Raw genomic sequence first — 17,022 nt, 5'->3', positions numbered from 1 at the left:
CTAACCTTAAAAGAAAACAGCTCTAAAGCTAATGCTTCAAGGACTCTGCTCCAAGCTTCCGCTTCGGCAGGCTATTCAGGGCTTTACCTTGAGGAAAGGACTCACGTCAAGTTTCCTTTTAGATCTAGAGCGTCTCAGGAGGAGCTCCCACCCAGGCTATGAAAGCACCCTGTTGATATAGAGAACACTCGTTCCCTTCCCAGAGCCCTGCCTACAGTGACTAGAGACCCGTCCTAAAACTGTTATTTAGGGAATTTCAAGGCAGCATGAATGGAGCATTCAAAATGGGAAAGCAAGGCCTGTGCCATCAGTCCCCGTTTCCAGCGAACACGTGGCCTACCTCCTTGTGATTTCTTCCAAGTAAATATACACTCTAGCTACACACTGGTCCCTTCCTTGAATAACGTTTTCGTGGCACGGACTTCGCCGAGTAGCAAACGGCCTCTCCCAAGGAACGGTCTAGGTAAGCTATCGGGGCTTTGCTTCTTGTAAAACCCTGCAGTGTAAGAGGAAGAACTGTGCATTGTTTACAGCAGGAACGCAAGATGACTTTCTCCAGTAAGTATGGGGTCTTAAGGTATGACTCCGTAGAAGGAGTGCGAAGCAGTTTTGGTTTCTCAGTGCCGCTCAGCCTAGGGCAATGAGGCAGATTTGCATGACATGTAGGATGTAAGAGAACAGATTTCCTGGAGCTGTTGGAGTGCTGAGGAAACCTAGGTCTCCCAAGGAAGAGTGCAGTGTGTTGCCCTACACTCAGCATACAGAGAGTGACTGGGAAAGGTTTCCGGGCCTGGATGTTTCTTTGCAGCCTACTGGAGCCTGCTGGAACTCGGTGTTCTTGCAGGGAATAGGGTGCCCACGCCAGGTCCTGGTGACCTGAAAGCTTACTAACGTTAAAAGAAAGCAGACCTAAAGTAGGCCTCAAGAACTCTGCTCCAAGCTTCCGATTCGGCAGGCTATTCAAGGCTTTACCTTAAGGAAAGGACTCACGTCAAGTTTCCTTTTAGCTCTAGAGCGTCTCAGGTGGAGCTCCTACCCAGGCTATGAAAGCACCCTGTTGATATAGACAACACTCGTTCCCTTCCCAGAGCCCTGCCTACAGTGACTAGAGACCCGTCCTAAAACTGTTATTTAGGGAATTTCAAGGCAGCATGAATGGAGCATTTAAATTGGGAAAGCAAGGCCTGTGCCATCAGGCCCCGTTTCCAGCGAACACGCGGCCTACCTCCTTGTGATTTCTTCCAAGTAAATATACACTCTAGCTACACACTGGTCCCTTCCCTGAATAACGTTTTCTTGGCACGGAGTTCGCCGTGTAGCAAACAGCCTCTCCCAAGGAACGCTCTAGGTAAGCTATCGGGGCTTAGCTTCTTCTAAAACCCTGCAGTGTAAGAGGAAGAACTGTGCTTTGGTTACAGCCGGAACGCAAGCTGACTTTCTCCTGTAAGTATGGGGTCTTAAGGTAAGACTCTGTAGAAGGAGTGCGAAGCAGTTTTGGTTTCTCAGTACCGCTCAGCCTAGGCCAATGAGGCAGATTTGAATGACATGTAGGATGTAAGAGAACAGATTTCCTGGAGCTGTTGGAGTGCTGAGGAAACCTAGGTCTCCCAAGGAAGAGAGCAGTGTGTTGCCCTACACTCAGCATACACAGAGTGACTCGGAAAGGTTTCCGGGCCTGGATGTTTCTTAGGAGCCCAGGGGAGCCTGCCGGTACTCGATGTTCTTGCAGGGAATAGGGTGCCCTCGCGAGGTCCTGGTGACCTGAAAGCTTACTAACGCTAAAAGAAAGCAGACCTAAAGTTAGGCCTCACGGACTCTGCTCCAAGCTTCCTAGTGGAGCCTGCTGGTACTAGGTGTTCTTGCAAGGAATAGGGGGCCCACGCGAGGTCCTCGGTGTCCTGAAAGCCTCCTAACCTTAAAAGAAAACAGACCTAAAGCTAATGCTTCAAGGACTCTGCTCCAAGCTTCCGCTTCGGCAGGCTATTCAAGGCTTTACCTTGAGGAAAGGACTCACGTCAAGTTTCCTTTTAGCTCTAGAGCGTCTCAGGTGGAGCTCCTACCCAGGCTATGAAAGCACCCTGTTGATATAGAGCACACTCGTTCCCTTCCCAGAGCCCTGCCTACAGTGACTAGAGACCAGTCCTAAAACTGTTATTTAGGGAATTTCAAGGCAGCATGAATGGAGCATTCAAAATGGGAAAGAAAGGCCTGTGCCATCAGTCCCCGTTTCCAGCGAACAAGCGGCCTACCTCCTTGTGATTTCTTCCAAGTAAATATACACTCTAGCTACACACTGGTCCCTTCCTTGAATAACGTTTTCTTGGCACGGAGTTCGCCGTGTAGCAAACGGCCTCTCCCAAGGAACGCTCTAGGTAAGCTATCGGGGCTTAGCTTCTTCTAAAACCCTGGAGTGTAAGAGAAAGAACTGTGCTTTGGTTACAGCCGGAACACAAGCCGACTTTCTCCAGTAAGTTTGGGGTCTTAAGGTATGACTCTGTAGAAGGAATGCGAAGCAGTTTTGGTTTCTCAGTGCCGCTCAGCCTAGGGCAATGAGGCAGATTTGCATGAAACGTAGGAGAAAGAGAACAGACTTCCTGAAGCTGTTGGAGTGCTGAGGAAACCTAGGTCTCCCAAGGAAGAGTGCAGTGTGTTGCCCTACACTCAGCATACAGAGAGTGACTCGGAAAGGTTTCCGGGCCTGGATGTTTCTTAGGAGCCCAGGGGAGCCTGCCGGTACTCGATGTTCTTGCAGGGAATAGGGTGCCCTCGCGAGGTCCTGGTGACCTGAAAGCTTACTAACGCTAAAAGAAAGCAGACCTAAAGTTAGGCCTCACGGACTCTGCTCCAAGCTTCCTAGTGTAGCCTGCTGGTACTAGGTGTTCTTGCAAGGAATAGGGGGCCCACGCGAGGTCCTCGGTGTCCTGAAAGCTTCCTAACCTTAAAAGAAAACAGACCTAAAGCTAATGCTTCAAGGACTCTGCTCCAAGCTTCCGCTTCGGCAGGCTATTCAAGGCTTTACCTTGAGGAAAGGACTCACGTCAAGTTTCCTTTTAGCTCTAGAGCGTCTCAGGTGGAGCTCCTACCCAGGCTATGAAAGCACCCTGTTGATATAGAGCACACTCGTTCCCTTCCCAGAGCCCTGCCTACAGTGACTAGAGACCAGTCCTAAAACTGTTATTTAGGGAATTTCAAGGCAGCATGAATGGAGCATTCAAAATGGGAAAGAAAGGCCTGTGCCATCAGTCCCCGTTTCCAGCGAACAAGCGGCCTACCTCCTTGTGATTTCTTCCAAGTAAATATACACTCTAGCTACACACTGGTCCCTTCCTTGAATAACGTTTTCTTGGCACGGAGTTCGCCGTGTAGCAAACGGCCTCTCCCAAGGAACGCTCTAGGTAAGCTATCGGGGCTTAGCTTCTTCTAAAACCCTGGAGTGTAAGAGAAAGAACTGTGCTTTGGTTACAGCCGGAACACAAGCCGACTTTCTCCAGTAAGTTTGGGGTCTTAAGGTATGACTCTGTAGAAGGAATGCGAAGCAGTTTTGGTTTCTCAGTGCCGCTCAGCCTAGGGCAATGAGGCAGATTTGCATGAAACGTAGGAGAAAGAGAACAGACTTCCTGGAGCTGTTGGAGTGCTGAGGAAACCTAGGTCTCCCAAGGAAGAGTGCAGTGTGTTGCCCTACACTCAGCATACAGAGAGTGACTCGGAAAGGTTTCCGGGCCTGGATGTTTCTTAGGAGCCCAGGGGAGCCTGCCGGTACTCGATGTTCTTGCAGGGAATAGGGTGCCCTCGCGAGGTCCTGGTGACCTGAAAGCTTACTAACGCTAAAAGAAAGCAGACCTAAAGTTAGGCCTCACGGACTCTGCTCCAAGCTTCCTAGTGTAGCCTGCTGGTACTAGGTGTTCTTGCAAGGAATAGGGGGCCCACGCGAGGTCCTCGGTGTCCTGAAAGCTTCCTAACCTTAAAAGAAAACAGACCTAAAGCTAATGCTTCAAGGACTCTGCTCCAAGCTTCCGCTTCGGCAGGCTATTCAAGGCTTTACCTTGAGGAAAGGACTCACGTCAAGTTTCCTTTTAGCTCTAGAGCGTCTCAGGTGGAGCTCCTACCCAGGCTATGAAAGCACCCTGTTGATATAGAGCACACTCGTTCCCTTCCCAGAGCCCTGCCTACAGTGACTAGAGACCAGTCCTAAAACTGTTATTTAGGGAATTTCAAGGCAGCATGAATGGAGCATTCAAAATGGGAAAGAAAGGCCTGTGCCATCAGTCCCCGTTTCCAGCGAACAAGCGGCCTACCTCCTTGTGATTTCTTCCAAGTAAATATACACTCTAGCTACACACTGGTCCCTTCCTTGAATAACGTTTTCTTGGCACGGAGTTCGCCGTGTAGCAAACGGCCTCTCCCAAGGAACGCTCTAGGTAAGCTATCGGGGCTTAGCTTCTTCTAAAACCCTGCAGTGTAAGAGAAAGAACTGTGCTTTGGTTACAGCCGGAACACAAGCCGACTTTCCCCAGTAAGTTTGGGGTCTTAAGGTATGACTCTGTAGAAGGAATGCGAAGCAGTTTTGGTTTCTCAGTGCCTCTCAGCCTAGGGCAATGAGGCAGATTTGCATGAAACGTAGGAGAAAGAGAACAGACTTCCTGGAGCTGTTGGAGTGCTGAGGAAACCTAGGTCTCCCAAGGAAGAGTGCAGTGTGTTGCCCTACACTCAGCATACACAGAGTGACTCGGAACGGTTTCCGGGCCTGGATGTTTCTTAGGAGCCCAGGGGAGCCTGCCGGTACTCGATGTTCTTGCAGGGAATAGGGTGCCCTCGCGAGGTCCTGGTGACCTGAAAGCTTACTAACGCTAAAAGAAAGCAGACCTAAAGTTAGGCCTCACGGACTCTGCTCCAAGCTTCCTAGTGTAGCCTGCTGGTACTAGGTGTTCTTGCAAGGAATAGGGGGCCCACGCGAGGTCCTCGGTGTCCTGAAATCTTCCTAACCTTAAAAGAAAACAGACCTAAAGCTAATGCTTCAAGGACTCTGCTCCAAGCTTCCGCTTCGGCAGGCTATTCAAGGCTTTACCTTGAGGAAAGGACTCACGTCAAGTTTCCTTTTAGCTCTAGAGCGTCTCAGGTGGAGCTCCTACCCAGGCTATGAAAGCACCCTGTTGATATAGAGCACACTCGTTCCCTTCCCAGAGCCCTGCCTACAGTGACTAGAGACCAGTCCTAAAACTGTTATTTAGGGAATTTCAAGGCAGCATGAATGGAGCATTCAAAATGGGAAAGAAAGGCCTGTGCCATCAGTCCCCGTTTCCAGCGAACAAGCGGCCTACCTCCTTGTGATTTCTTCCAAGTAAATATACACTCTAGCTACACACTGGTCCCTTCCTTGAATAACGTTTTCTTGGCACGGAGTTCGCCGTGTAGCAAACGGCCTCTCCCAAGGAACGCTCTAGGTAAGCTATCGGGGCTTAGCTTCTTCTAAAACCCTGGAGTGTAAGAGAAAGAACTGTGCTTTGGTTACAGCCGGAACACAAGCCGACTTTCTCCAGTAAGTTTGGGGTCTTAAGGTATGACTCTGTAGAAGGAATGCGAAGCAGTTTTGGTTTCTCAGTGCCGCTCAGCCTAGGGCAATGAGGCAGATTTGCATGAAACGTAGGAGAAAGAGAACAGACTTCCTGGAGCTGTTGGAGTGCTGAGGAAACCTAGGTCTCCCAAGGAAGAGTGCAGTGTGTTGCCCTACACTCAGTATACAGAGAGTGACTCGGAAAGGTTTCCGGGCCTGGATGTTTCGTAGGAGCCTAGGGGAGCCTGCCGGTACTCGGTGTTCTTGCAGGGAATAGGGTGCCCTCGCGAGGTCCTGGTGACCTGAAAGCTTACTAACGCTAAAAGAAAGCAGACCTAAAGTTAGGCCTCACGGACTCTGCTCCAAGCTTCCTAGTGGAGCCTGCTGGTACTAGGTGTTCTTGCAAGGAATAGGGGGCCCACGCGAGGTCCTCGGTGTCCTGAAAGCTTCCTAACCTTAAAAGAAAACAGCTCTAAAGCTAATGCTTCAAGGACTCTGCTCCAAGCTTCCGCTTCGGCAGGCTATTCAGGGCTTTACCTTGAGGAAAGGACTCACGTCAAGTTTCCTTTTAGATCTAGAGCGTCTCAGGAGGAGCTCCCACCCAGGCTATGAAAGCACCCTGTTGATATAGAGAACACTCGTTCCCTTCCCAGAGCCCTGCCTACAGTGACTAGAGACCCGTCCTAAAACTGTTATTTAGGGAATTTCAAGGCAGCATGAATGGAGCATTCAAAATGGGAAAGCAAGGCCTGTGCCATCAGTCCCCGTTTCCAGCGAACACGTGGCCTACCTCCTTGTGATTTCTTCCAAGTAAATATACACTCTAGCTACACACTGGTCCCTTCCTTGAATAACGTTTTCGTGGCACGGACTTCGCCGAGTAGCAAACGGCCTCTCCCAAGGAACGGTCTAGGTAAGCTATCGGGGCTTTGCTTCTTGTAAAACCCTGCAGTGTAAGAGGAAGAACTGTGCATTGTTTACAGCAGGAACGCAAGATGACTTTCTCCAGTAAGTATGGGGTCTTAAGGTATGACTCCGTAGAAGGAGTGCGAAGCAGTTTTGGTTTCTCAGTGCCGCTCAGCCTAGGGCAATGAGGCAGATTTGCATGACATGTAGGATGTAAGAGAACAGATTTCCTGGAGCTGTTGGAGTGCTGAGGAAACCTAGGTCTCCCAAGGAAGAGTGCAGTGTGTTGCCCTACACTCAGCATACAGAGAGTGACTGGGAAAGGTTTCCGGGCCTGGATGTTTCTTTGCAGCCTACTGGAGCCTGCTGGAACTCGGTGTTCTTGCAGGGAATAGGGTGCCCACGCCAGGTCCTGGTGACCTGAAAGCTTACTAACGTTAAAAGAAAGCAGACCTAAAGTAGGCCTCAAGAACTCTGCTCCAAGCTTCCGATTCGGCAGGCTATTCAAGGCTTTACCTTAAGGAAAGGACTCACGTCAAGTTTCCTTTTAGCTCTAGAGCGTCTCAGGTGGAGCTCCTACCCAGGCTATGAAAGCACCCTGTTGATATAGACAACACTCGTTCCCTTCCCAGAGCCCTGCCTACAGTGACTAGAGACCCGTCCTAAAACTGTTATTTAGGGAATTTCAAGGCAGCATGAATGGAGCATTTAAATTGGGAAAGCAAGGCCTGTGCCATCAGGCCCCGTTTCCAGCGAACACGCGGCCTACCTCCTTGTGATTTCTTCCAAGTAAATATACACTCTAGCTACACACTGGTCCCTTCCCTGAATAACGTTTTCTTGGCACGGAGTTCGCCGTGTAGCAAACAGCCTCTCCCAAGGAACGCTCTAGGTAAGCTATCGGGGCTTAGCTTCTTCTAAAACCCTGCAGTGTAAGAGGAAGAACTGTGCTTTGGTTACAGCCGGAACGCAAGCTGACTTTCTCCTGTAAGTATGGGGTCTTAAGGTAAGACTCTGTAGAAGGAGTGCGAAGCAGTTTTGGTTTCTCAGTACCGCTCAGCCTAGGACAATGAGGCAGATTTGAATGACATGTAGGATGTAAGAGAACAGATTTCCTGGAGCTGTTGGAGTGCTGAGGAAACCTAGGTCTCCCAAGGAAGAGAGCAGTGTGTTGCCCTACACTCAGCATACACAGAGTGACTCGGAAAGGTTTCCGGGCCTGGATGTTTCTTAGGAGCCCAGGGGAGCCTGCCGGTACTCGATGTTCTTGCAGGGAATAGGGTGCCCTCGCGAGGTCCTGGTGACCTGAAAGCTTACTAACGCTAAAAGAAAGCAGACCTAAAGTTAGGCCTCACGGACTCTGCTCCAAGCTTCCTAGTGGAGCCTGCTGGTACTAGGTGTTCTTGCAAGGAATAGGGGGCCCACGCGAGGTCCTCGGTGTCCTGAAAGCCTCCTAACCTTAAAAGAAAACAGACCTAAAGCTAATGCTTCAAGGACTCTGCTCCAAGCTTCCGCTTCGGCAGGCTATTCAAGGCTTTACCTTGAGGAAAGGACTCACGTCAAGTTTCCTTTTAGCTCTAGAGCGTCTCAGGTGGAGCTCCTACCCAGGCTATGAAAGCACCCTGTTGATATAGAGCACACTCGTTCCCTTCCCAGAGCCCTGCCTACAGTGACTAGAGACCAGTCCTAAAACTGTTATTTAGGGAATTTCAAGGCAGCATGAATGGAGCATTCAAAATGGGAAAGAAAGGCCTGTGCCATCAGTCCCCGTTTCCAGCGAACAAGCGGCCTACCTCCTTGTGATTTCTTCCAAGTAAATATACACTCTAGCTACACACTGGTCCCTTCCTTGAATAACGTTTTCTTGGCACGGAGTTCGCCGTGTAGCAAACGGCCTCTCCCAAGGAACGCTCTAGGTAAGCTATCGGGGCTTAGCTTCTTCTAAAACCCTGCAGTGTAAGAGAAAGAACTGTGCTTTGGTTACAGCCGGAACACAAGCCGACTTTCCCCAGTAAGTTTGGGGTCTTAAGGTATGACTCTGTAGAAGGAATGCGAAGCAGTTTTGGTTTCTCAGTGCCTCTCAGCCTAGGGCAATGAGGCAGATTTGCATGAAACGTAGGAGAAAGAGAACAGACTTCCTGGAGCTGTTGGAGTGCTGAGGAAACCTAGGTCTCCCAAGGAAGAGTGCAGTGTGTTGCCCTACACTCAGCATACACAGAGTGACTCGGAACGGTTTCCGGGCCTGGATGTTTCTTAGGAGCCCAGGGGAGCCTGCCGGTACTCGATGTTCTTGCAGGGAATAGGGTGCCCTCGCGAGGTCCTGGTGACCTGAAAGCTTACTAACGCTAAAAGAAAGCAGACCTAAAGTTAGGCCTCACGGACTCTGCTCCAAGCTTCCTAGTGTAGCCTGCTGGTACTAGGTGTTCTTGCAAGGAATAGGGGGCCCACGCGAGGTCCTCGGTGTCCTGAAAGCTTCCTAACCTTAAAAGAAAACAGACCTAAAGCTAATGCTTCAAGGACTCTGCTCCAAGCTTCCGCTTCGGCAGGCTATTCAAGGCTTTACCTTGAGGAAAGGACTCACGTCAAGTTTCCTTTTAGCTCTAGAGCGTCTCAGGTGGAGCTCCTACCCAGGCTATGAAAGCACCCTGTTGATATAGAGCACACTCGTTCCCTTCCCAGAGCCCTGCCTACAGTGACTAGAGACCAGTCCTAAAACTGTTATTTAGGGAATTTCAAGGCAGCATGAATGGAGCATTCAAAATGGGAAAGAAAGGCCTGTGCCATCAGTCCCCGTTTCCAGCGAACAAGCGGCCTACCTCCTTGTGATTTCTTCCAAGTAAATATACACTCTAGCTACACACTGGTCCCTTCCTTGAATAACGTTTTCTTGGCACGGAGTTCGCCGTGTAGCAAACGGCCTCTCCCAAGGAACGCTCTAGGTAAGCTATCGGGGCTTAGCTTCTTCTAAAACCCTGGAGTGTAAGAGAAAGAACTGTGCTTTGGTTACAGCCGGAACACAAGCCGACTTTCTCCAGTAAGTTTGGGGTCTTAAGGTATGACTCTGTAGAAGGAATGCGAAGCAGTTTTGGTTTCTCAGTGCCGCTCAGCCTAGGGCAATGAGGCAGATTTGCATGAAACGTAGGAGAAAGAGAACAGACTTCCTGGAGCTGTTGGAGTGCTGAGGAAACCTAGGTCTCCCAAGGAAGAGTGCAGTGTGTTGCCCTACACTCAGCATACAGAGAGTGACTCGGAAAGGTTTCCGGGCCTGGATGTTTCGTAGGAGCCTAGGGGAGCCTGCCGGTACTCGGTGTTCTTGCAGGGAATAGGGTGCCCTCGCGAGGTCCTGGTGACCTGAAAGCTTACTAACGCTAAAAGAAAGCAGACCTAAAGTTAGGCCTCACGGACTCTGCTCCAAGCTTCCTAGTGGAGCCTGCTGGTACTAGGTGTTCTTGCAAGGAATAGGGGGCCCACGCGAGGTCCTCGGTGTCCTGAAAGCTTCCTAACCTTAAAAGAAAACAGCTCTAAAGCTAATGCTTCAAGGACTCTGCTCCAAGCTTCCGCTTCGGCAGGCTATTCAGGGCTTTACCTTGAGGAAAGGACTCACGTCAAGTTTCCTTTTAGATCTAGAGCGTCTCAGGAGGAGCTCCCACCCAGGCTATGAAAGCACCCTGTTGATATAGAGAACACTCGTTCCCTTCCCAGAGCCCTGCCTACAGTGACTAGAGACCCGTCCTAAAACTGTTATTTAGGGAATTTCAAGGCAGCATGAATGGAGCATTCAAAATGGGAAAGCAAGGCCTGTGCCATCAGTCCCCGTTTCCAGCGAACACGTGGCCTACCTCCTTGTGATTTCTTCCAAGTAAATATACACTCTAGCTACACACTGGTCCCTTCCTTGAATAACGTTTTCGTGGCACGGACTTCGCCGAGTAGCAAACGGCCTCTCCCAAGGAACGGTCTAGGTAAGCTATCGGGGCTTTGCTTCTTGTAAAACCCTGCAGTGTAAGAGGAAGAACTGTGCATTGTTTACAGCAGGAACGCAAGATGACTTTCTCCAGTAAGTATGGGGTCTTAAGGTATGACTCCGTAGAAGGAGTGCGAAGCAGTTTTGGTTTCTCAGTGCCGCTCAGCCTAGGGCAATGAGGCAGATTTGCATGACATGTAGGATGTAAGAGAACAGATTTCCTGGAGCTGTTGGAGTGCTGAGGAAACCTAGGTCTCCCAAGGAAGAGTGCAGTGTGTTGCCCTACACTCAGCATACAGAGAGTGACTGGGAAAGGTTTCCGGGCCTGGATGTTTCTTTGCAGCCTACTGGAGCCTGCTGGAACTCGGTGTTCTTGCAGGGAATAGGGTGCCCACGCCAGGTCCTGGTGACCTGAAAGCTTACTAACGTTAAAAGAAAGCAGACCTAAAGTAGGCCTCAAGAACTCTGCTCCAAGCTTCCGATTCGGCAGGCTATTCAAGGCTTTACCTTAAGGAAAGGACTCACGTCAAGTTTCCTTTTAGCTCTAGAGCGTCTCAGGTGGAGCTCCTACCCAGGCTATGAAAGCACCCTGTTGATATAGACAACACTCGTTCCCTTCCCAGAGCCCTGCCTACAGTGACTAGAGACCCGTCCTAAAACTGTTATTTAGGGAATTTCAAGGCAGCATGAATGGAGCATTTAAATTGGGAAAGCAAGGCCTGTGCCATCAGGCCCCGTTTCCAGCGAACACGCGGCCTACCTCCTTGTGATTTCTTCCAAGTAAATATACACTCTAGCTACACACTGGTCCCTTCCCTGAATAACGTTTTCTTGGCACGGAGTTCGCCGTGTAGCAAACAGCCTCTCCCAAGGAACGCTCTAGGTAAGCTATCGGGGCTTAGCTTCTTCTAAAACCCTGCAGTGTAAGAGGAAGAACTGTGCTTTGGTTACAGCCGGAACGCAAGCTGACTTTCTCCTGTAAGTATGGGGTCTTAAGGTAAGACTCTGTAGAAGGAGTGCGAAGCAGTTTTGGTTTCTCAGTACCGCTCAGCCTAGGCCAATGAGGCAGATTTGAATGACATGTAGGATGTAAGAGAACAGATTTCCTGGAGCTGTTGGAGTGCTGAGGAAACCTAGGTCTCCCAAGGAAGAGAGCAGTGTGTTGCCCTACACTCAGCATACACAGAGTGACTCGGAAAGGTTTCCGGGCCTGGATGTTTCTTAGGAGCCCAGGGGAGCCTGCCGGTACTCGATGTTCTTGCAGGGAATAGGGTGCCCTCGCGAGGTCCTGGTGACCTGAAAGCTTACTAACGCTAAAAGAAAGCAGACCTAAAGTTAGGCCTCACGGACTCTGCTCCAAGCTTCCTAGTGGAGCCTGCTGGTACTAGGTGTTCTTGCAAGGAATAGGGGGCCCACGCGAGGTCCTCGGTGTCCTGAAAGCCTCCTAACCTTAAAAGAAAACAGACCTAAAGCTAATGCTTCAAGGACTCTGCTCCAAGCTTCCGCTTCGGCAGGCTATTCAAGGCTTTACCTTGAGGAAAGGACTCACGTCAAGTTTCCTTTTAGCTCTAGAGCGTCTCAGGTGGAGCTCCTACCCAGGCTATGAAAGCACCCTGTTGATATAGAGCACACTCGTTCCCTTCCCAGAGCCCTGCCTACAGTGACTAGAGACCAGTCCTAAAACTGTTATTTAGGGAATTTCAAGGCAGCATGAATGGAGCATTCAAAATGGGAAAGAAAGGCCTGTGCCATCAGTCCCCGTTTCCAGCGAACAAGCGGCCTACCTCCTTGTGATTTCTTCCAAGTAAATATACACTCTAGCTACACACTGGTCCCTTCCTTGAATAACGTTTTCTTGGCACGGAGTTCGCCGTGTAGCAAACGGCCTCTCCCAAGGAACGCTCTAGGTAAGCTATCGGGGCTTAGCTTCTTCTAAAACCCTGGAGTGTAAGAGAAAGAACTGTGCTTTGGTTACAGCCGGAACACAAGCCGACTTTCTCCAGTAAGTTTGGGGTCTTAAGGTATGACTCTGTAGAAGGAATGCGAAGCAGTTTTGGTTTCTCAGTGCCGCTCAGCCTAGGGCAATGAGGCAGATTTGCATGAAACGTAGGAGAAAGAGAACAGACTTCCTGAAGCTGTTGGAGTGCTGAGGAAACCTAGGTCTCCCAAGGAAGAGTGCAGTGTGTTGCCCTACACTCAGCATACAGAGAGTGACTCGGAAAGGTTTCCGGGCCTGGATGTTTCTTAGGAGCCCAGGGGAGCCTGCCGGTACTCGATGTTCTTGCAGGGAATAGGGTGCCCTCGCGAGGTCCTGGTGACCTGAAAGCTTACTAACGCTAAAAGAAAGCAGACCTAAAGTTAGGCCTCACGGACTCTGCTCCAAGCTTCCTAGTGTAGCCTGCTGGTACTAGGTGTTCTTGCAAGGAATAGGGGGCCCACGCGAGGTCCTCGGTGTCCTGAAAGCTTCCTAACCTTAAAAGAAAACAGACCTAAAGCTAATGCTTCAAGGACTCTGCTCCAAGCTTCCGCTTCGGCAGGCTATTCAAGGCTTTACCTTGAGGAAAGGACTCACGTCAAGTTTCCTTTTAGCTCTAGAGCGTCTCAGGTGGAGCTCCTACCCAGGCTATGAAAGCACCCTGTTGATATAGAGCACACTCGTTCCCTTCCCAGAGCCCTGCCTACAGTGACTAGAGACCAGTCCTAAAACTGTTATTTAGGGAATTTCAAGGCAGCATGAATGGAGCATTCAAAATGGGAAAGAAAGGCCTGTGCCATCAGTCCCCGTTTCCAGCGAACAAGCGGCCTACCTCCTTGTGATTTCTTCCAAGTAAATATACACTCTAGCTACACACTGGTCCCTTCCTTGAATAACGTTTTCTTGGCACGGAGTTCGCCGTGTAGCAAACGGCCTCTCCCAAGGAACGCTCTAGGTAAGCTATCGGGGCTTAGCTTCTTCTAAAACCCTGGAGTGTAAGAGAAAGAACTGTGCTTTGGTTACAGCCGGAACACAAGCCGACTTTCTCCAGTAAGTTTGGGGTCTTAAGGTATGACTCTGTAGAAGGAATGCGAAGCAGTTTTGGTTTCTCAGTGCCGCTCAGCCTAGGGCAATGAGGCAGATTTGCATGAAACGTAGGAGAAAGAGAACAGACTTCCTGGAGCTGTTGGAGTGCTGAGGAAACCTAGGTCTCCCAAGGAAGAGTGCAGTGTGTTGCCCTACACTCAGCATACAGAGAGTGACTCGGAAAGGTTTCCGGGCCTGGATGTTTCTTAGGAGCCCAGGGGAGCCTGCCGGTACTCGATGTTCTTGCAGGGAATAGGGTGCCCTCGCGAGGTCCTGGTGACCTGAAAGCTTACTAACGCTAAAAGAAAGCAGACCTAAAGTTAGGCCTCACGGACTCTGCTCCAAGCTTCCTAGTGTAGCCTGCTGGTACTAGGTGTTCTTGCAAGGAATAGGGGGCCCACGCGAGGTCCTCGGTGTCCTGAAAGCTTCCTAACCTTAAAAGAAAACAGACCTAAAGCTAATGCTTCAAGGACTCTGCTCCAAGCTTCCGCTTCGGCAGGCTATTCAAGGCTTTACCTTGAGGAAAGGACTCACGTCAAGTTTCCTTTTAGCTCTAGAGCGTCTCAGGTGGAGCTCCTACCCAGGCTATGAAAGCACCCTGTTGATATAGAGCACACTCGTTCCCTTCCCAGAGCCCTGCCTACAGTGACTAGAGACCAGTCCTAAAACTGTTATTTAGGGAATTTCAAGGCAGCATGAATGGAGCATTCAAAATGGGAAAGAAAGGCCTGTGCCATCAGTCCCCGTTTCCAGCGAACAAGCGGCCTACCTCCTTGTGATTTCTTCCAAGTAAATATACACTCTAGCTACACACTGGTCCCTTCCTTGAATAACGTTTTCTTGGCACGGAGTTCGCCGTGTAGCAAACGGCCTCTCCCAAGGAACGCTCTAGGTAAGCTATCGGGGCTTAGCTTCTTCTAAAACCCTGGAGTGTAAGAGAAAGAACTGTGCTTTGGTTACAGCCGGAACACAAGCCGACTTTCTCCAGTAAGTTTGGGGTCTTAAGGTATGACTCTGTAGAAGGAATGCGAAGCAGTTTTGGTTTCTCAGTGCCGCTCAGCCTAGGGCAATGAGGCAGATTTGCATGAAACGTAGGAGAAAGAGAACAGACTTCCTGGAGCTGTTGGAGTGCTGAGGAAACCTAGGTCTCCCAAGGAAGAGTGCAGTGTGTTGCCCTACACTCAGTATACAGAGAGTGACTCGGAAAGGTTTCCGGGCCTGGATGTTTCGTAGGAGCCTAGGGGAGCCTGCCGGTACTCGGTGTTCTTGCAGGGAATAGGGTGCCCTCGCGAGGTCCTGGTGACCTGAAAGCTTACTAACGCTAAAAGAAAGCAGACCTAAAGTTAGGCCTCACGGACTCTGCTCCAAGCTTCCTAGTGGAGCCTGCTGGTACTAGGTGTTCTTGCAAGGAATAGGGGGCCCACGCGAGGTCCTCGGTGTCCTGAAAGCTTCCTAACCTTAAAAGAAAACAGCTCTAAAGCTAATGCTTCAAGGACTCTGCTCCAAGCTTCCGCTTCGGCAGGCTATTCAGGGCTTTACCTTGAGGAAAGGACTCACGTCAAGTTTCCTTTTAGATCTAGAGCGTCTCAGGAGGAGCTCCCACCCAGGCTATGAAAGCACCCTGTTGATATAGAGAACACTCGTTCCCTTCCCAGAGCCCTGCCTACAGTGACTAGAGACCCGTCCTAAAACTGTTATTTAGGGAATTTCAAGGCAGCATGAATGGAGCATTCAAAATGGGAAAGCAAGGCCTGTGCCATCAGTCCCCGTTTCCAGCGAACACGTGGCCTACCTCCTTGTGATTTCTTCCAAGTAAATATACACTCTAGCTACACACTGGTCCCTTCCTTGAATAACGTTTTCGTGGCACGGACTTCGCCGAGTAGCAAACGGCCTCTCCCAAGGAACGGTCTAGGTAAGCTATCGGGGCTTTGCTTCTTGTAAAACCCTGCAGTGTAAGAGGAAGAACTGTGCATTGTTTACAGCAGGAACGCAAGATGACTTTCTCCAGTAAGTATGGGGTCTTAAGGTATGACTCCGTAGAAGGAGTGCGAAGCAGTTTTGGTTTCTCAGTGCCGCTCAGCCTAGGGCAATGAGGCAGATTTGCATGACATGTAGGATGTAAGAGAACAGATTTCCTGGAGCTGTTGGAGTGCTGAGGAAACCTAGGTCTCCCAAGGAAGAGTGCAGTGTGTTGCCCTACACTCAGCATACAGAGAGTGACTGGGAAAGGTTTCCGGGCCTGGATGTTTCTTTGCAGCCTACTGGAGCCTGCTGGAACTCGGTGTTCTTGCAGGGAATAGGGTGCCCACGCCAGGTCCTGGTGACCTGAAAGCTTACTAACGTTAAAAGAAAGCAGACCTAAAGTAGGCCTCAAGAACTCTGCTCCAAGCTTCCGATTCGGCAGGCTATTCAAGGCTTTACCTTAAGGAAAGGACTCACGTCAAGTTTCCTTTTAGCTCTAGAGCGTCTCAGGTGGAGCTCCTACCCAGGCTATGAAAGCACCCTGTTGATATAGACAACACTCGTTCCCTTCCCAGAGCCCTGCCTACAGTGACTAGAGACCCGTCCTAAAACTGTTATTTAGGGAATTTCAAGGCAGCATGAATGGAGCATTTAAATTGGGAAAGCAAGGCCTGTGCCATCAGGCCCCGTTTCCAGCGAACACGCGGCCTACCTCCTTGTGATTTCTTCCAAGTAAATATACACTCTAGCTACACACTGGTCCCTTCCCTGAATAACGTTTTCTTGGCACGGAGTTCGCCGTGTAGCAAACAGCCTCTCCCAAGGAACGCTCTAGGTAAGCTATCGGGGCTTAGCTTCTTCTAAAACCCTGCAGTGTAAGAGGAAGAACTGTGCTTTGGTTACAGCCGGAACGCAAGCTGACTTTCTCCTGTAAGTATGGGGTCTTAAGGTAAGACTCTGTAGAAGGAGTGCGAAGCAGTTTTGGTTTCTCAGTACCGCTCAGCCTAGGACAATGAGGCAGATTTGAATGACATGTAGGATGTAAGAGAACAGATTTCCTGGAGCTGTTGGAGTGCTGAGGAAACCTAGGTCTCCCAAGGAAGAGAGCAGTGTGTTGCCCTACACTCAGCATACACAGAGTGACTCGGAAAGGTTTCCGGGCCTGGATGTTTCTTAGGAGCCCAGGGGAGCCTGCCGGTACTCGATGTTCTTGCAGGGAATAGGGTGCCCTCGCGAGGTCCTGGTGACCTGAAAGCTTACTAACGCTAAAAGAAAGCAGACCTAAAGTTAGGCCTCACGGACTCTGCTCCAAGCTTCCTAGTGGAGCCTGCTGGTACTAGGTGTTCTTGCAAGGAATAGGGGGCCCACGCGAGGTCCTCGGTGTCCTGAAAGCCTCCTAACCTTAAAAGAAAACAGACCTAAAGCTAATGCTTCAAGGACTCTGCTCCAAGCTTCCGCTTCGGCAGGCTATTCAAGGCTTTACCTTGAGGAAAGGACTCACGTCAAGTTTCCTTTTAGCTCTAGAGCGTCTCAGGTGGAGCTCCTACCCAGGCTATGAAAGCACCCTGTTGATAT

This window comes from Balaenoptera acutorostrata, chromosome 10 (genome assembly GCF_949987535.1).
Source record: "Balaenoptera acutorostrata chromosome 10, mBalAcu1.1, whole genome shotgun sequence".
NCBI lineage: Eukaryota > Metazoa > Chordata > Mammalia > Artiodactyla > Balaenopteridae > Balaenoptera > Balaenoptera acutorostrata.
The sequence above is the reverse complement of the archived record's forward strand: the minus strand, read 5'-3'. Positions refer to the sequence as shown.